This window comes from Salmo trutta, chromosome 16, assembly GCF_901001165.1.
Source record: "Salmo trutta chromosome 16, fSalTru1.1, whole genome shotgun sequence".
NCBI lineage: Eukaryota > Metazoa > Chordata > Actinopteri > Salmoniformes > Salmonidae > Salmo > Salmo trutta.
Genome location: NC_042972.1, coordinates 43,641,803 through 43,664,129, shown reverse-complemented (window position 1 = coordinate 43,664,129; position 22,327 = coordinate 43,641,803).

Here is a 22,327-nt window from a genome sequence, read left to right as displayed (position 1 = left end):
CTGGGTAGAGAGAACCAAGGCACAGCGGGTTGCGTGCTCATCATTATTATTTATTCAAATGTGAACACGGAAAAACAATAAACAAAGAAACAACAGGAACAGTTTTACAGGCTATAATAACAAGCAGTGCAAAATCAACTACCCACAAATCCCCAGGTGAAAACACGCAACTAATATATGACTCCCAATCAGGAACAACGATGTACAGCTGTTCCTGATCGGGAGCCACACAGACCACACAGAAATAAACAAACTAGAAAACCAACCTAGAATACAAAACCCAGAACATACACCAAAACCCACTAATACATAAATAAAACACCCCTTTACAATACACATAACCCCCGAACCACATAAAACAAATACCCTCTGCCACGTCCTGACCAACCTACAAATACAAATAACCCCTATACTGGTCAGGACGTGACACTGATGGGACAGTGGGTGTATAGATGGGCAGGTGTAGGGAGAGAGTAGGGTCTGATGGAACAGTGGGTGTTTAGATGGGCAGGTGTAGGGAGAGAGTAGGCTCTGATGGGACAGTGGGTGTATAGATGGGCAGGTGTAGGGAGAGAGTAGGCTCTGATGGGACAGTGGGTGTATAGATGGGCAGGTGTAGGGAGAGAGTAGGGTCTGAATGGACAGTGGGTGTATAGATGGGCAGGTGTAGGGAGTGGATGAGGAGCCAGAGAGCCGGCGGTGCCTGCGTACGGGAGGAGATGGATGATGGATGGTGTTGATACAGGAGCGGGCGCCCTGCTTTATCTGGGCAGCAGAAGGCAGGCCTGTCTGTGTGATGGGTGAGCTGTCAGCTCTTTGTTTATGGGGCACGGCCCATCTCACAGCCCTAAGACTGCTCCTGGATCTCTTAAATATGGCTACCTACTACCTCTCTGCCTCTTTGTCTCTCTGACGGTCATTCATTTAGTATTTTTTCACTCTAAATCACACTTGTAATAAATTATATTTGATATGTGTTCTAAAGGTAGTTCTGGAGTCGGTGGGACAGCACAAGCATCAGTACTTAGCTGTTCTAATAATATTGCGGTGTGTAGGCCTTTTTTCTGTATTTAAATGGCCAATGAGACCATCTATTGTAAACGGAATCAGGATCTTGAAGACATTTCAGTCCATAGATGGAAGAAGAGAGAGCGATAGAGAGAGAGGAAGATGGAAAGAAGAGAGGAAGATGGAAAGGAGAGAGGAAGATGGAAAGGAGATTTGTGAGCATAACCCAACCCTATCCCAATGTGCTGTACACTTCTAATGAATGAGCCGTTGGTTTATCAGTCTCCAGCTGGTGATGCCTCTTTTGAATAATTTCTCTGCTGGTTCCTCTTCACCTCTATCAGTTCTTCCTACTCTTATCATCTACACACCCTCCTCCCATTCCTCACTCTTTCCAACCCCTCAGTTTTACATTTGCTTTATTTCATCATGTTCTGGTTGTACTGTGATGTTCTCAGTCTGTACTGTGGTATTCAGTCTGTACTGGGGTATTCAGTCTGTACTGGGGTATTCAGTCTGTACTGTGGTATTCAGTCTGTACTGGGGTATTCAGTCTGTACTGTGGTATTCAGTCTGTACTGGGGTATTCAGTCTGTACTGGGTATTCAGTCTGCACTGGGGTATTCAGTCTGTACTGGGGTATTCAGTCTGTACTGTGGTATTCAGTCTGCACTGGGGTATTCAGTCTGTACTGGGGTATTCAGTCTGTACTGGGGTATTCAGTCTGCACTGGGGTATTCAGTCTGTACTGGGGTATTCAGTCTGTACTGTGGTATTCAGTCTGCACTGTGGTATTCAGTCTGTACTGGGGTATTCAGTCTGTACTGTGGTATTCAGTCTGTACTGGGGTATTCAGTCTGTACTGGGGTATTCAGTCTGTACTGTGGTATTCAGTCTGTACTGGGGTATTCAGTCTGTACTGGGGTATTCAGTCTGCACTGGGGTATTCAGTCTGTACTGGGGTATTCAGTCTGTACTGTGGTATTCAGTCTGTACTGTGGTATTCAGTCTGTACTGGGGTATTCAGTCTGCACTGGGGTATTCAGTCTGTACTGGGGTATTCAGTCTGTACTGTGGTATTCAGTCTGTACTGTGGTATTCAGTCTGTACTGGGGTATTCAGTCTGTACTGTGGTATTCAGTCTGTACTGTGGTATTCAGTCTCTACTGGGGTTTTCAGTCTGTACTGTGGTATTCAGTCTGTACTGGGGTATTCAGTCTGTACTGTGTGTGTAAAGCCACTAGCATGTCTGATATTTATCCCTGGCCTGGGTCAGTGCAGTGAGTTCATGTGATCTATATACTTCAAAGATATCTGAACTGTTTACACTGTACGTACAACAACAGCAATACCTGTTCACGAATGGTTTCGTGAAAAACTATTCCATGGGCCTAAAGGACACTGTAATTGTGATCATTAACTTGGTTGGTTGATCCTTATACACTACATTGTACTATACCACAAATCAAATAAAGTAAGTTCTCTCATTGATGCAGGACAACAGAGGTTGCACATATACAGGCGTTTTCTCCTGACTCATCCAAAAACAGATCTAGCACCAGACTCCTCTCCCTTTGTTGGCGTGATTGATTTGGACCCCTGAAATGTGCCTGTCACATTGATCGATCTGCCCACCTGATTGGGGGTTTATCCCCGCGCCCGCTGCCACCGTGATGAATGGCAGGTAACGGGCGCTGACAGAGCTGCAGTTATGGCTTCTTTCATTTGCCCTGCGCACCGCACTGACAGAGACTCATAACAAGGTGACACGTCACTGTAACGGTCACGTTCAGTCACCCCATGTCGGAGGGGGGACTTAAGGCGTCTGCTCGGTTCGGTTTGCTCCTAGCAGAACTCGGCTAGGCGAAGTGAACTTCTGTGCCTTGCATACTCCCTTAAAAGACCTTTGCTTGAATAGTAGTGTTTGTCCTTCGAGACACCGTAGCCACTTCCTCATGAATCTGTAACAATAATTAAATTTTTTGTACTTTTACTCCTTTTTCTCCCCAATTGGGAGTTACAGTCTTGTCCCATCACTGCAACTCCCCTACGGCTTCGGGAGAGGCGAAGGTCCTCTGAAACATGACCCTGACAAGCCGCACTGCTTCTTGACACACTGCCTGCGCATCGCTAGAGCGCGATGGGACAAGGAAATCACAGCCGACTAAACCCTCCCCTAACCCGGACGACCAATTGTACGCCGCCTCATGGGTCTGCCGGTCGGCGGTGACACAGCCTAGGATCGAACCCAGGTCTGAAGCAACGCCTCAAGCGCTGCGATGCAGTGCCTTAGACCACTGCGCCACTCAGGAGGCTCGGTCTATAACTCATTTTGACATTTTATTTCTTCAAGGAGGTCTTAGTTGTGCAATTTTACATCTAAGTGTCACGTCCTGACCAGTATAGAGGATATTTTGTTATTGTAGTTTGGTCAGGACGTGGCAGAGGGTAGTTTATTTATGTATTACGGGGTTTTTTGGTCACTGGTTTATGTTTGTATTTCTATGGGTATGTTCTAGGTTAGTTTTCTATGTGTAGGTTGGGTCCTGGACTCTCAATTGGAGACAGGTGTTTCTAGTTGCCTCTGATTGGGAGTCCTATAAGTAGGTGTGTGTTTTGTTTGTTCACTTGTGGGTAGTTGTTGGATAGCACTGCTTTTGTTGAGCCTGCTTCTCTGTTCCTGTCGCTAGTTGGTTTATTGTTTTTCCGTGGTGTTCGCATTTTTGATTAATAAATATGTTGAGCACGCATCCCGCTGCGCCTTGGTCCCATTCTCTCTTCAACGACAGTTGTGACACTAAGATATTTGGTGCAGTATTTCTCAAGCGAAAAAATGTGTATGAAAACAAGTTGTCTCTCCTGTTCCTCCACTCGCTCTGTCTCAGGGAAGAAATGTCTTTGTGCCCGGGTGTGTGTGAGTTAGAGCTGAATAAATAGGGGTGTCTGGCATTTCTCTGGGAATGTATGTATGTGTGTGTAGGTGTATGTGGATTATACGTGAGTAGGAATGAATCCTTATATGTGCTGGTACGTGTAGGGGTGTGTGTGAGAGTGTATTTACGTGTGTGTGTTGTTTGCACACTGCAGTATGTGTGACTTTGTGAGTGTCTGCACGTCTAATGTATGGAGGTGTCATCTTCTAAGGCGTTATTGTCTAGAGTTTTTTTGATCACATGAAGGGCATCGTTCCAGCTGCAGAGTCTCCATACCAGCTGCCCCCACCTCTACGCCCCCTCCCCTCAGTCCGCTCCCTGTACGCCGCCTGTCTCTGTCATCTCAGCCTATCAATCAAAAATGTATTAAGTCCAGAGTCGGGGCCGATCAAAGGCAGAATTCCTATGAGGAGGGCAGATAAGGCCTATCTCATTAATAAGTGCTTTACCATCGGAGAGGCCTGCACAGCTCACCACACCCTGCCTGCCTCCCTTTGATATCTAATTACTGGAGTGTCATACCATACACAAAAACACACATGGACGGCTGCATGTCGTTGGCACGGGGGTACACTAACACATCACTGTGACATGCAGAACATCCAAATGTGCAGAGACTGGCACATACAAACAAATGAAAACCGAGGTTCTGGTAAAAGGAAGCATTACACCCCTCCTAAAAAATGCTGTCACGCTGTAGACTCGGGGAAAACCATATTGGAACAGTTTGGATGTTGTGCTGTCAATTGCATGGATTTTGAGTCTGCATACATACAATCTCTCCTACCAAGCTTTAGAATCAAAGTGCTTACAGACTGGACTGAAGAGCAGATGTCACTATTGTAAGGCAACTTGTGTTGAAATACTGTAGATACTACTGGGTGTACAGTATACAAGACATTACAACATTAACGTGAGATATTGAGAGGACGAACAGAAGGAGCTTAACAGTTAAGGGGGTTTAGCGAGTAGCTAGCACGCTCTTAGAAAAAAGGGTTCCAAACGGGTTTCTTTGGCTGTCCCCATAGGAGAACTCTTTTGGGTTCCATGTACAGTAGAACCCTCCGTGGAAAGGGTTCTGTTTGGTACCCAAAAGGGTTCTACCTGGAACCAAAAAGGGTTCTACCTGGAACCAAAAAGGGTTCTTCAGAGTTCTCCGATGGGGACAGCTGAAGAACCCTTATTGGTTCTAGAAAGCACTTTGTTCTAAGAGTGTAGAAAGTGATGGACAGAAGACAGAGAATAAATTAATTAGGGGGACCAACCTGGAGACAGGAGAAATTTAAGAAAAAGGGGAAATGGGAGGGAGTGAAAGAGTGAGGCATTATTTTTCCTTCTCTGCTCGGTTTTCTGTAATAGTATCTCAGCCAGAAAAGGCTAAAAAGGCTGTCAACCATTTTCTCTCTCTCTCCCACTCACTCACTCACTCACTCACTCACTCACTCACTCACTCACTCACTCACTCACTCACTCACTCACTCACTCATTCACTCACTCACTCACTCACTCACTCACTCACTCACTCACTCAGATTTCCATTAATCCCCCCTCCAGAGTCCATCAATTTGGCTTTATTGTGAGTGAACCAACATACAGCAATCACACTGGTACACACTGAAATAACGCATTAATGTAATTGATTGATATTCAGGAGGAACACACTAACCTTCTCTACAGAGCTAAAATAACATATTCACATGATGGTTCAACCTCGATTCCTTAATCGTTAAAAGCAGAGCCTTAAGACAAACACAAGCCAAGCAGGATTTAGAAGAACAAAACAGACTAAATAACACAAGCCCACACAAAGACTCCAAAGCCTGCTTCCCCAACTCATGTCCTCTTTAAAAGAGGCCTTCATCTCTCTGAGCTCCTGTCAGGAAGAGACTTCCTGTAAACGGAGGAAAGGGGGAGCGTCAAAGACTCGGGTCACCATGTTTACAAAGACCACTTTTAATCCAATCTGCTTTTAATTCTCTTTTCATGTGCTTAAAATGAAACGTAATAAAAACAAATTAATTCATCCTTAAATATTTTTCTACATTTTAAAGCGAAGGGATTGGTTAAAAGAAAGAACACATATACAAATAAATTATTTTAAGTAACTTTAGAACAGAGAATTACTTTCTGTGGACTTTAAAAAATATGTATTTTATTTCATTACAGTTTTTTTTATGCAAATCCACCAACAAAACAAAAACATTACAACAAGCATCCAAGCTCAATATTGCAATGTGGTTCCAAAACCAATTACAAACACTCTACCTATCCCAAGAAGACACAGGGGCTCGAAATTATTGACACCCTTGATAAAGATTAGCAATAATATATAATTGATTTTGTTTAACAAGTAATACTTTTTTTCACAAAAAGGTAAGGGTTAAAATTATTGACACCCCTAAAGATTCTTAGAAATAAAGTAGTCAAAGATTTAGTATTTGGTCAGAAGGTCAAAGGTCAAAGATACCCCCAAGACATTCTAACCTACCCTGTTATTGGTAATGGTGAGAGGTTAGCATGTCTTGGGGGTATGATCTTTGGCCCTCTGTAACTTTCTCACTCATCATTATTCACAATTAATTCAGGATTATTGTAGTCATTGTGTGCTAGGAATATAATTTTGATCCCTACCTTTTTGAGAAAAAGAAACATTACAAAATCTCTTTATCTGAGCAATTGTATTTGCATAAAATAATAATTTTCCATTTTTTTGGTGCATACAATGTAGCTCAATATTTGAATTATTTATTCTATACAGTCATTATTGCTCATCTTTATCAAGGGTGTCAATAATTGTGGACCCCACTGTAGCGTACATCTGAACTTGTTAGTGAATTGAGACACTGCAGGCTACTTGTACTGTACTTCCTGTAATGAGTGACTGACTTTAACAAATAACAATAGCATCTGCTGACAAATCTCCATGCACTCCAAACTCAGAAAATGGACACAGATACCCTCTACTTCTCTCTCTTGCCCTCTCTCTCGCTCTCCCCCTTCTCTCTCTCTGACCTGTAGTTTGTTAGGGTGCCTGAGGGTTTGAATAACTGGCTGGTGCCAGGCTGCTCAGCCACAAGGGCTGTGGGAGACAAAGCAGAGGTCAGTGAAGGAGGTGGGGGCAGGGGAAGGAGGGCGATGGAAGGATGGAGGGATGGCAAGACAGAGGGATAGAAAGCATTGGGCACAGTGGGTCAACCAGACCTCCACCTGACCTTGATCACACCATCATCCATTTTCTCCACAAAAAAACAAAGAGCAAAATAATAAAAGAATGACAGAACTAAAAGCCATAACACCAAAAAGGCTAGATAGCATGGGTAGCAAACTAATTGTGTATAAATAAAATGAATTGCTTTGATAGCATCAAATAAAAAGTTATATTTTTGAGCCTCTGTGATGTCAAACAAAACAAGATATCACTAAGATTAAATGAAATCTCATACAGTGGTTTCAGAAAGTGTTCACACCCATTGACTTTTTCCACATTTAGTTTTGTAACAGCCTGAATTTAAAATGATTTCAATTGAGATTTGTGTCACTGCCTACACACAGTACCCCATAATGTCAAAGTGGAATTATGTTTTTAGGCATTTTTACAAATTAATTTAAAATGAATAGCTGAAATGTCTTCAGTCAATATGTATTCAACCTTTTTGTTATGGAAAGCCTAAATAACTTCAGAAGTAAACATTTGCTTAACAAGTCACATAATATGCTGCATGGATTCTGTGTGCAATAATAGCGTTTAACCTTTCTAGGGTACGTGGGACGAAATTGTCCCACACTATTCAACAGCCAGTGACAAATCAGAGCGCCAAATTTAAAACCACACAATGTCATAATTCAAAGTTCTCAAACATAGGACTATTTTACACCATTTGAAAGTTAAGACTCTTGTTAATCTAACCACATTGTCCGATTTCAAAAAGGCTTTACAGCGAAAGCAAAACATTAGATTATGTCAGGAGAGTACCCTGCCAAAAATAATCACACAGCCATTTTCAAAGCAAGCATATATGTCACAAAAACCAAAACCACAGCTAAATGCAGCACTAACCTTTGTTGATCTTCATCAGATGACACTCCTAGGACATTATGTTATACAATACATGCATGTTTTGTTCAATCAAGTTCATATTTATATCAAAAACCAGCTTTTTACATTAGCATGTGATGTTCAGAACTAGCATACCCACCGAAAACTTCCGGTGAATTTACTAAATTACTCATGAATAACGTTCACAAAATACATAACAATTATTTTAAGAATAATAGATACAGAACTCCTTCATGCAATCGCGGTGTCAGATTTTAAAATAGCTTTTCGGCGAAAGCACATTTTGCAATATTCTGAGTACATAGCCCGGTCATCACGGCTAGCTAATTTGACACCCACCAAGTTTGGCCCTCACCAAACTCAGATTTACTATAAGAAAAATTGGATTACCTTTGCTGTTCTTCGTCAGATTGCACTCCCAGGACTTCTACTTCAACAACAAATGTTGTTTTGGTTCCAAATAATCCATAGTTATATTCAAATAGCTCCGTTTTGTTCGTGCGTTCAGGTCAGTATCCGAAGGGTGACGCGCGAGCGCATTTCGTGACAAAAAATGTCAAAATATTCCATTACCGTACTTCGAAGCATGTCAAACGCTGTTTAAAATCAATTTTTATGCTATTTTTCTCGTAAAATAGCGATAATATTCCGACCGGGCGACGTTGTATTCATTCAAAGGCTGAAAGAAAAAAATGGAGTAGTCTCGTGGACGCGCATCTCCAGTGTAACTGTTCCCAGCCTGACCACTCACAAACAGAGCTCCTGTACTTCGCCCAGAGACTGCAGACACCCCATTACACTTTCTGGCGCCTTCTGAGAGCCAATGGAAGCCTTAGAAAATGTCACGTTACAGCAGAGATGCTGTATTTTCGATAGAGATGCCACAGAAGGAGAACAAATTGTCAGACAGGGCACTTCATGTATGGAATCTTCTCAGGTTTTGGCCTGCCATATGAGTTCTGTTATACTCACAGACACCATTCAAACAGATTTAGAAACTTTAGAGTGTTTTCTATCCAAATCTACTAATTATATGCATATTCTCGTTTCTGGGCAAGAGTAGTAACCAGTTTAAATCGGGTAGGTTTTTTATCCGGCCGTGCAAGTACTGCCCCCTAGCCCCAACAGGTTAACAATAGCATACCTTATCTCTGTACCCCACACATACAATTATCTGTAAGGGCCCTCAATCGAGCAGTGAATTCAAAACACAGATTTGCAAAGAAGGGCACCTATTGGTAGATGGATAAAAATTTTAAAAGCACACATTGAATATCCCTTTGAGCATGGTGAAGTTATTAATTACATTTTGAATGGTGTATCAATACACTCAGTCACTACAAAGATACAGGCGTCCTTCTTAACTCAGTAACTGGAGAGGAAGGAAACCGCTCAAGGATTGCACTATGAGGCCAATGGTGAATTTAATTAAAACTGAGTTGAATGGCTGTGAAAGGACAAAACTGAGGATGGATCAACAACATAGTTACTCCACAATACTAACCTAAATGACAGAATGAAAAGGAAGGAAGCCTGTACAGAATACAACTATTCCTAAACATGCATCCTGTTTGCAACAAGGCACTAAAGTAAAACTGCAAAAAATGTGGCTTTGGACAAATCGAACACATCACTGAGTACCACTCTTCATATTTTTAAGCATAGTGGTGGCTGCATCATGTTATGGGTATGCTTGTCATCTGCAAGGACTGCAGAGTTTTTTTTTTAAATAGAAAGAAACAGAATAGAACTAAGCACAGGCAAAATCCTAGAGGAAATCCTGGTTCAGTCCGCTTTCCAAGAGACACTGGGAGACAAATTCCCCTTTCAGTAGGACAATAACCTAAAACACAAGGCCAAATATACAGAGTATACAAAACATTGACATAGACTAACCAGATGAATCCAGGTGAAAGCTATGATCCCTTATTGTCACTTGTTAAATCCACTTCAATCAGTGTAGATGAAGGGGAGGAGACAGATTAAAGAAGGATTTTTAAGCCTTGAGACAAATGAGACATGGATTGTGTATGTGTGCCATTCAGAGGGTGAACGGGCAAGACAAAATATTTAAGTGCCTTCGAACGGGGTATGGTAGTACATGCCAGACGCACCGGTTTGAGTGTCAAGAACTGCAACGCTGCTTGGTTTTTCACACTCAATAGTTTCCTGTGTGTATCAAGACTGGTCCACCACCAAAAAGACATCCAGCCAACTTGACACAACTGTTGCAAGCATTGGAGTCAACATGGGCCAGCATCAGAGGAGGCTGGTGGGAGGAGGTATAGGAGGATGGACTCATTGGAATGGCTGGAATGGAATAAATGGAATGGTATCAAACACATGGAAACCACATGCATGACTCCGTTCCATTAATTCCATTCTAGCCATTACAATGAGCCCGTCCTCCTATAGCTTCTCCTACCAGCCTCCACTGGCCAGCATCCCTGTGGAATGCTTTTGTCACCTTGAAGAGTCCATGCCCCAACGAATTGAGGCTGTTCTGAGGGCAAAAGGGGTGGGTGCAACTCAACATTAGCGTTAATATTATTGTTTTGTACACTCAGTATAGATTTGCCATTTCCTCAGATCTTATGGGACAGTGCATCTGTATCACAGACCACAGAAATATGTACAGTTAAAAAAGGCTTCTAAAGTTTGTAATTTCCACTTTAAAATGTCAACCCCTATAAAAAAATGGCCTCTTGCTGGAGGGGGGCAACTCAATAGTAGGAATGTGTTCCTAGTGTTTGGTATATTCAGTTGCTTACCAAGACGACGTGGAATGTTCCTGAGTGGCCTAGTTACAGTTTTCACTTAAATCGGCTTGAAAATCTCTGGCAAGACTTGCAAGTGCCTGGGTAGCAATGATCAACAACCAACTTGACAGAGCTTGAAGAATTTTATAAAGATGAATGTGTAAAGATTGTACACTCCAGGTGTGCAAAGCTTTTAGAGAGTTACCCAGAAAGACTCACAGGTGTAAACGCTGCCAAAGATGATTCTAACATGTATTGACTTAGAGGTGTGAAAACATATGTAAATTACATATTTCTGTATTTCATTTTCAATACATTTGTAAAAATGTCTAAAAACAAGTTTTCACATTGTCATTATGAGGTATTGTGTGTAGATGGGTGAGAGAATTTTTTTTTTTCATCCATTTGGAATTCAGGCTGTAACACAAAACGTGAAATAAGTCAAATTGTATGAATACTTTCTGAGCCATGTTCACTGTCTAGTTGTGAGACCTTGTGCTTGTTACAGCCAGTGTAGCTGTTGAGACCCATAGGCAGATGAAAGGGATGTCCCCCCACTGGGATGAGCTCCTTATGGGGCTGAGAGGGCTGGAGGCTGCCTCCCTGGGTGGTTCTTCCTGGACCAAGGGTCTGGTTGTGATTTTATGTTGTGGACTGTAAGCCATGGCAGTCTCCTCTTTTTTCCCAGGATGCCTTGGGTAATGTGGCCGGGGTGAGGAAGGGGTCATGGGTGCTCCAGTCGGCAGAGTGTCCTGAGGGTGAATCCTGCTGCGGGATGGGGTGGGGGGTGAGGGGTGGAGGGGATCCCTCAAGACCTTAACCTCTCTCAAATCAAAACAAACAAACACAGCAGTCCTCTGATGTATTTTAGCCAGGCAAAACTCTATTCATGACACTCATCATCAGGGACACTAAAACATCCCAACCAAAAAGGGTCCTGACCATTTGGGCATACAGTATTTTATTATTGTCATATAAGCCCTTGGGTTAATTTCGAAAAAGTTTGAAAAAGTTGAATAACTATACACCTTTACAGGGTTAAGGTTTACCACACAGCAATATTTCTAAGTTACAGCTCTTGTTTACGGAAGGCAGAGGCCACCACCTGTTGATGTTGCTGTCGGTTACGTGACCTCTGTGAAGCATTTATTTGGGTTGCAATCTGAGGTGCAGTTAACTCTAATTAACTTATCCTCTGCAGCAGAGGTAACTCTGGGTCTTCCTTTCCTGTGGCAGTCCTCATGAGAAGCAGTTTTATCATAGCGCTTGATGGTTTTTGTGACTGAACTTGAAGAAACTTTAAAAGTTGAGATTTTCCGAACTGACTGACCTACATGTCTTAAAGTAATGATGGATTGTTGTTTCTCTTTGCTTATTTGAGCTGTACTTGCCATAATATGGACTTGGTATTTTACCAAATAGGGCTATCTTCTGTATACCCCCCTACCTTGTCACAACACAACTGATTGACTCAAAGAAAGAAATTCCACAAATTAACTTTTAACAAGGCACAAATGTTAATTGAAATGTATTCCAGGTGACTACCTCATGAAGCTGGTTGAGAGAATACCAAGAGTGTGCAAAGCTGTCATCAAGGGAAAGGGTGGCTACTTTGAAGAATCTCAAATATAAAATACATTTTGATTTGTTTAAAAATGTTTTGATTACTACATGATTCCATATGTGTTATTTCATAGTTTTAATGTCTTCACTATTATTCTACGATGTAGAAAATAGTAAAAACAATGAAATACCCTGTAATTAGTGGGTGTGTCCAAACTTTTGACTGGTATATATATGTACATATCTTTCATCACATTCCTAGTGGGTCAGAAGTGTACATACACTCAATTAATATTAGGTATCATTGCCTTTAAATTGTTTAACTTCGGTCAAATGTGTCAGGTACACTTCCACAAGCTTCCCGCAATAAGTTGGGTGAATTTTGGCCCATTCCTCCTGACAGAGCTGGTGTAACTGAGTCAGGTTTGTTGGCCTCCTTGCTCGCACACACTTTTTCAGTTCTGCCCAAAAATGTTCTATAGAATTGAGGTCAGGCTTTGTGATGGCCACTCCAATACCTTGACTTTGTTGTCCTTAAGCCATTTTGCCACAACTTTGGAAGTATGTTTGGGGTCCTTGTTCATTTGGAAGACCCATTTGTGACCAAGCTTTAACTTCCTGACTGATGTCTTGAGATGTTGCTTCAATATATCCACATAATTTTCCTCCCTCATGATGCCATCTATTTTGTGAAGTGCACCAGTCCCTCCTGCAGCAAAGCACCCCCACAACATGATGCTGCCATCCCCGTGCTTCATCGTTGGGATGGTGTTCTTCGGCTTGCAAGCATCCCCCTTTTTCCTCCAAACATAACGATGGGCATTATGGCCAAACATTTCTATTTTTGTTTCATCAGACCAGAGGACATTTCTCCAAAAAGTACAATCTTTGTCCCCATGTGCAGTTGCAAACCGTAGTCTGGCTTTTTTTATGGCGGTTTTGGAGCAGTGGCTTCTTCCTTGTTGAACAGCCTTTCAGGTTATGTCGATATAGATACTTTTGTACCTGTTTCCTCCAGCATCTTCACAAGATTGATTTGAACTTTTCACACCAAAGTATGTTCATCTCTAGGAGACAGAACACGTCTCCTTCCTGAGCGGTATGAAGGCTGCGTGGTCCCATGGTGTTTATACTTGCGTACTATTATTTGTACAGATGAACGTGGTACCTTCAGGCATTTGGAAATTGCTCCCAAGGATGAACCAGACTTGTGGGGGTTTACAATTTTTATCTGAGGTCTTGGTTGATTTCTTTTGATTTTCCCATGATGTCAAGCAAAGTGGCACGGAGTTTGAAGGTAGGCCTTGAAATAAATCCACAGGTACACCTCCAATTGACTCAAATGATGTCAGTTAGCCTATCAGAAGCTTCTAAAGCCATGACATAATGTTCTGGAATTTCCCAAGCTGTTTAAAGGCACAGTCAACTTAGTGTATGTAAACTTCTGACCCACTGGAATTGTGATACAGTGATACATTTATAAGTGAAGTAATCTGTCTGTAAACAATTGTTGGAAAAATTACTTGTGTCATGCACATGTCCTAACCGACTTGCCAAAACTATAGTTTGTTAACAAGAAATTTGTGGAGTGGTTGAAAAATGAGTTTTAATGACTCCAACCTAAGTGTATGTAAACGTCCGACTTCAACTGTATATATGACTGAGTGAAACAAATAAATAAAGAATGTGGCATGACCAGATACGTTCATAAGTCAGATGAAGTGACCTGTTCTTTCTCTGCTGATAGGCCCAGTGGGTACATAGAAGCAGCTCACTGATTCTCTAGCCCCTAACACCACACACTGAAGTCGTCCGTCTGTCTTTCTGCCCCCAACATCATGTATCTACCCACGTTGTCCGTCAACCTGCCCTATCTTTTACATTCAATCTATTTTTTCATTTTGTTTGCTTGTTTTCTGCCTTATCACTCTATCTGGAATTCAACTCCCTGATTGTGATAAACATGAGGCCCCACTCTGTCTCTCTCTCTGTTTGTCTCTCTCTTTCTGTCTCTCGCCACCCAACTGGGCACAGATGTCATCTAGTTTTGATTTACTTTTGGTTGAGCTGTCAACTAACGTGAAATCAATGTCAAATCAACAAAACATTTTACCATGTCATTGGATTTATGTTAAAAGTTGAGTAAAAAAAATACAGAATTCCCTTACATTGATGACTTTTTGTAAATCCAATCAGTTTTCCACATTGATTCAAAGTCATTACATTGCAAATATCTTATTTTAAATGATGTGGAAACAACGTTGATTCAACCAGTTTTTTTCCAATGGGTTCTGTCATTACCGTCCCTTTTTGTTTATTTTATTTCACCTTTATTTAACCAGGTAGGCCAGTTGAGAACAAGTTCTCATTTACAACTGCGACCTGGCCAAGATAAAGCAAAGCAGTTCAACACAAACAACAACACAGAGTTACACATGGAATAAACAAACACACAGTAGAAAAAAACACAATAGAAAAAAAGAAAGTCTATATACAGTGTGTGCAAATGGCATGAGGAGGTAAGGCAATAAATAGGCCATAGTAGCAAAGTAACTACAATTTAGCAGATTAACACTGGAGTGATAGATATGCAGATGATGATGTGCAAGTAGAGATACTGGTGTGCAAAAGAGTAGAAAAGTAAATAAAAACAATATGGGGACGAGGAAGGTAGATTGAGTGGGCAATTTACAGATGGACTATGTACAGCTGCAGCGATCGGTTAGCTGCTCAGAAAGCTGATGTTTAAAGTTATTGAGGGAAATGTAGCCAGATGAGATGGAATTGTGATTTAACACAGGCGTGATAGTGAGGACACAAGACTTTCGTCATGAGGAAAACAAACGAACAAATAAGATAACAGAGAGGTGGAAATATGTACATCTGTTATCAGAGATGTTAATTGTTTCCATGTGAGGATAAGGTAGACTTGAGAATATCCTCCCTGATCCCTTGGCTTGTTCCCTGGCCTGTTCATGACTCCAGAGTTAAGCCTCTCTCTGAGGTCAAAAGCAGGTTACACTTTTCACCTCCTCAGCCTGAATGGAGACAAAAAATACCCCGCCACCTCCACCAGATAACATATAGTACAATACAATACCACACTAGTCTACACAGCATCACATACAGTACAATACCACACTAGTCTACACAGCACCACATACAGTACATTACAATACAACACTAGTCTACACAGCACCACATACAGTACATTACAATACCACACTAGTCTACACAGCATCACATACAGTACAATACAATACCACACTAGTCTACACAGCATCACATACAGTACATTACAATACCACACTAGTCTACATAGCATTACATACAGTACAATACAATACCACACTAGTCTACACAGCACCACATACAGTACATTACAATACCACACTAGTCTACACAGCACCACATACAGTACAATACAATACCACACTAGTCTACACAGCATCACATACAGTACAATACAATACCACACCAGTCTACACAGCATCACATACAGTACATTACAATACCACACTAGTCTACACAGCACCACATACAGTACAATACAATACCACACTAGTCTACACAGCACCACATACAGTACATTACAATACCACACCAGTCTACACAGCACCACATACAGTACATTACAATACCACACTAGTCTACACAGCACCACATACAGTACAATACAATACCACACTAGTCTACACAGCACCACATACAGTACATTACAATACCACACCAGTCTACACAGCACCACATACAGTACATTACAATACAACACTAGTCTACACAGCACTACATACAGTACATTACAATACCACACTTGTCTACACAGCACCACATACAGTACAATACAATACCACACTAGTCTACACAGCACCACATACAGTACAATACCACACTAGTCTACACAGCACCACATACAGTACATTACAATACCACACTAGTCTACACAGTATCACATACAGTACAATAAAATACCACACTAGTCTACACAGCACCACATACAGTACATTACAATACCACACTAGTCTACACAGTATCACATACAGTACAATACAATACCACACTAGTCTACACAGCACCACATACAGTACAATACCACACTAGTCTACACAGCACCACATACAGTACAATACAATACAACACTAGTCTACACAGCATCACATACAGTACAATACAACACTAGTCTACACAGCACCACATACAGTACAATACCACACTAGTCTACACAGCACCACATACAGTACAATACCACACTAGTATACACAGTATCACATACAGTACAATACCACACTAGTCTACACAGCATCACATACAGTACATTACAATACCACACTAGTCTACACAGCATCACATACAGTACATAACAATACCACACTAGTCTACACAGCATCACATACAGTACAATACCACACTAGTCTACACAGTATCACATACAGTACAATACCACACTAGTCTACACAGCACCACATACAGTACAATACAATGCCACACTAGTCTACACAGCATCACATACAGTACATAACAATACCACACTAGTCTACACAGCACCACATACAGTGCAATACAATACCACACTAGTCTACACAGCACCACATACAGTACATTACAATATCACACTAGTCTACACAGCATCACATACAGTACAATACAATACCACACTAGTCTACACAGCACCACATACAGAACATTACAATACAACACTAGTCTACACAGCACCACATACAGTACATTACAATACCACACTAGTCTACACAGCACCACATACAGTACATTACAATACCACACTAGTCTACACAGCACCAAATACATTACATTACAATACCACACTAGTCTACACAGCACCACATACAGTACATTACAATACCACACGAGTCTACACAGCACCACATACAGTACATTACAATACCACACTAGTCTACACAGCATCACATACAGTACAATACCACACTAGTCTACACAGCACCACATACAGTACAATACAATACCACACTTGTCTACACAGCACCACATACAGTACAATACAATACCACACCAGTCTACACAGCACCACATACAGTACATTACAATACCACACTAGTCTACACAGCACCACATACAGTACATTACAACACTAGTCTACACAGCACCACATACAGAACATTACAGTACCACACTAGTCTACACAGCACCACATACAGTACATAACAATACCACACTAGTCTACACAGCACCACATACAGTACATTACAACACTAGTCTACACAGCACCACATACAGTACATTACAATACCACACTAGTCTACACAGCACCACATACAATACAATACAATACCACACTAGTCTACACAGCACCACATACAGTACATTACAATACAACACTAGTCTACACAGCACCACATACAGTACATTACAATACCACACGAGTCTACACAGCACCACATACAGTACAATACAATACCACACCAGTCTACACAGCACCACATACAGTACATTACAATACCACACTAGTCTACACAGCACCACATACAGTACATTACAACACTAGTCTACACAGCACCACATACAGAACATTACAGTACCACACTAGTCTACACAGCACCACATACAGTACATAACAATACCACACTAGTCTACACAGCACCACATACAGTACATTACAACACTAGTCTACACAGCACCACATACAGTACATTACAATACCACACTAGTCTACACAGCACCACATACAATACAATACAATACCACACTAGTCTACACAGCACCACATACAGTACATTACAATACAACACTAGTCTACACAGCACCACATACAGTACATTACAATACCACACGAGTCTACACAGCACCACATACAGTACATTACAATACCACACTAGTCTACACAGCATCACATACAGTACAATACCACACTAGTCTACACAGCACCACATACAGTACAATACAATATCACACTAGTCTACACAGCATCACATACAGTACGTTACAATACCACACTAGTCTACACAGCATCACATACAGTACAATACATTACCACACCAGTCTAAAGAGCACCACATACAGTACAATACAATACCACACCAGTCTAAAGAGCACCACATACAGTACAATACCACAGCAGTCTAAAGAGCACCACATACAGTACAATACCACACCAGTCTAAAGAGCACCACATACAGTACAATACCACAGCATTCTAAAGAGCACCACATACAGTACAATACCACAGCAGTCTAAAGAGCACCACATACAGTACAATACCACAGCAGTCTAAAGAGCACCACATACAGTACAATACCACCGCAGTCTAAAGAGCACCACATACAGTACAATACCACACCAGTCTAAAGAGCACCACATACAGTACAATACCACAGCAGTCTAAAGAGCACCACATACAGTACAATACCACACCAGTCTAAAGAGCACCACATACAGTACAATACCACAGCAGTCTAAAGAGCACCACATACAGTACAATACTACACCAGTCTAAAGAGCACCACATACAGTACAATACCACAGCAGTCTAAAGAGCACCACATACAGTACAATACCACAGCAGTCTAAAGAGCACCACATACAGTACAATACCACACCAGTCTAAAGAGCACCACATACAGTACAATACCACACCAGTCTAAAGAGCACCACATACAGTACAATACCACACCAGTCTAAAGAGCACCACATACAGTACAATACCACACCAGTCTAAAGAGCACCACATACAGTACAATACCACAGCAGTCTAAAGAGCACCACATACAGTACAATACCACAGCAGTCTAAAGAGCACCACATACAGTACAATACCACAGCAGTCTAAACAGCACCACATACAGTACAATACCACACCAGTCTAAAGAGCACCACATACAGTACAATACCACAGCAGTCTAAAGAGCACCACATACAGTACAATACCACACCAGTCTAAAGAGCACCATATACAGTACAATACCACAGCAGTCTAAAGAGCACCACATACAGTACAATACCACACCAGTCTAAAGAGCACCACATACAGTACAATACCACAGCAGTCTAAAGAGCACCACATACAGTACAATACCACACCAGTCTAAAGAGCACCACATACAGTACAATACCACAGCAGTCTAAAGAGCACCACATACAGTACAATACCACACCAGTCTAAAGAGCACCACATACAGTACAATACCACAGCAGTCAAAAGAGCACCACATACAGTACAATACCACACCAGTCTAAAGAGCACCACATACAGTGCAATACCACAGCAGTCTACAGAGCACCACATACAGTACAATACCACACCAGTCTAAAGAGCACCACATACAGTACAATACCACACCAGTCTAAAGAGCACCACAATGCACTGCGCAGCTCTTCAATATGCTTTTCTGGTGTGCTGGTGTTACAACTCTTATGTTAAATCATTACTGTCTCCCCTTACACCAAACAACACTGATCTACTCTGGATCATCTAACACTTCACTACACCAAACTACACAAAACTACACTACAATGTCACAATGCTTCAGCCCCATTGTGCTGAGGTCTGTGAGGTTACCAACTGAGGAGTCTGGAGTTTTGTCTCCTGTAGTGTGATAAGCAGTGGGCAGCAGGCCCGTGTGGGGGCGTTGTCAGCACCGGTCAGGTGTGTCCAAACAGTGCCACCGGCAGACAGACAGGCGGGCGGGCGACAGCAGCCATACGCGTGTCATGGCACACTACACACCAAGGGCCTGCATACCGCAGTTCCCACATGCGTCTGCACAAAGAGTGCTCAGTCCCGGCATCACGCACCAGCGGCAACAGCAATGTGAAAAATTCTAATGAGGACAAAGGTCGCCATGGGGGAGGGAGGTGAGTGGGAGGTGAGTCCTGAGAGGTGAGGAAGGGGTAAAGAAGGGGGTGAGGCAGAGCCGGGCATTGAGAGAGGTAGAGGCCAGCGACAAGGGGAATAAGAAACAAGTAACATGAACACAGAAAAAACAGAAAAAAAAATGTATGAAATTGTATGAAATGTATGCATTCACTACTGTAAGTCGCTCTGGATAAGAACGTCTGCTAAATGACTAAAATGTAAATGTAAATGTAACTAGCTTCTCTATGAGAGTTAACATACTATGGATTTCACTGCAGTTTAAGATAGGATGCTAATGTAGCTTCATTTATTGTAATGTTGAATTCATACTAGGTAAAAAGTATATATACTGTATTTTTTGTCCCAATCAGACTGCTTGAATTGAAAAAATATATATATATATTTTACCTGTATTTAACTAGGCAAGTCAGTTAAGAACAAATTCTTATTTTCAATTATGAGAGTGTCAGGGCCTAAGTTAACATTTTTTGTTGGTAGCACAACATAAAATCTAGGAGCACCGAAATATAGATATTTTTATTTGCTTGAGATATAAACCAGTGTTTCCCAACTCCTCTGGTCCAGACAGTAATGCCCTCCAATGTTGATTTGTCACAAAGTCTGATTCAGCACTGATGTTTAAAAATCAAGAGTATTATTTGAAGTCTTGGAAAGTCAAATATGTTTTTAAAGTGGGTTTGTTGTGTCCAGTGGTTGATTTTAGGTGTCCAAGGCCCAAGTTGCCAATCATTGGCAATGAGAGGCATTACAGTAATGGGATAACGACATAGAGGTAGATAGTGGACTCTTCTTTGTATCAGCCATCATAGTGTCTGTGACAGCACAGGCAGCGCAATTGAGTCTATTTCCATTTTATTCTTCATGATTGGCTGATCACTCCTGATGACCCGGTTGGACATGACTCCAACTGGGTCACCAGGAGAGATCAGCCAATGAAGTTGGAAGTCCCACCCAGTTGATTACATTAAAATGGTGGAAGCCCTCAATGGTGCTATCCATGCTATAGCCTTTTGGCCACTAGAGGCCTCTATCATTCTCTATGGATAATGACTGATGACCTTGACAGCCATTGATTAGAGACTACACTACAGTATTGTCACAGGTCTCTGCTGCCCTCCTGTGGTTAAAAAGGACACCTACATGCTGGCTATGGGCTGAGCTATCATAGCTTCAAGCCATTACAATGTATTTCAGGACTTAATTATCAAGACTCAAGAATGGAGTTGCTCCACTGGTTTTTGATAGACAGAAAGCCAGATATCTAGGACAAGGGACAGAGAAAGAGCGAGACATTCACACAAATCACACCTAGACATGCGTGACAGTTGAAGTTGCGCACATACACTGAGTATACAAATCATTAGGAACACCTTCCTAATATCGAGTTGCAACCCCACCCTTTTGCACTCAAAATAGCCTCAATTCGTCGTAGCATGGACTCTACAAGGTGTCGAAAGCATTCCACAGGGATGCTGGCCCATGTTGACTCCAACGCTTTCCACAGTTGTGTCAAGTTGGTTGGATTTCCTTTTGGTGGTGGACCATTCTTGATACACACAGGAAACTGTTGAGCGTGAAAAACCAAGCAGCATTACTGTTCTTGACACAAACCGGTGCACCTGGCACCTACTACCATACTCCGTTCAAAGGCACTTCAATCTTTTGTCTTTCCCATTCACCCTGTGAATGGCACACATAAGACATGGATTGTATAAGGCTTAAAATTCAATAAGGGATCATAGCTTTCACCTGGTCAGCCTATGTCATGAAAAGAGCATGTGTTCTTAATGTTTGTACACTCAGTGTATATCAAGTTTGGATTTGGCCCTCGGAGTAGTGGGCTGGAGGCCTTCCAAACAATCCCCAACACCTCCCACATCTGGTGTGAATTAATGTCCCTCCTCCAAATGCATACATACCCCCAAAGACCCCCTTAAGAAAATCCCTCTCAACTCCTGAACTTCCGACATGACTTTGGTCAGCGCTCCTGCCCAGGACCCATTAGGAAACACACCCCAGCCATGTAATCAAAGCTGGGGAGACAAAGCACACTGTTACAGTAAAGTTAGTGCACAGATGTACTGCCTGCGCGCGCGCACACACACACACACACACACACACACACACACACACACACTTACTTATTGGAGTGTAAAAC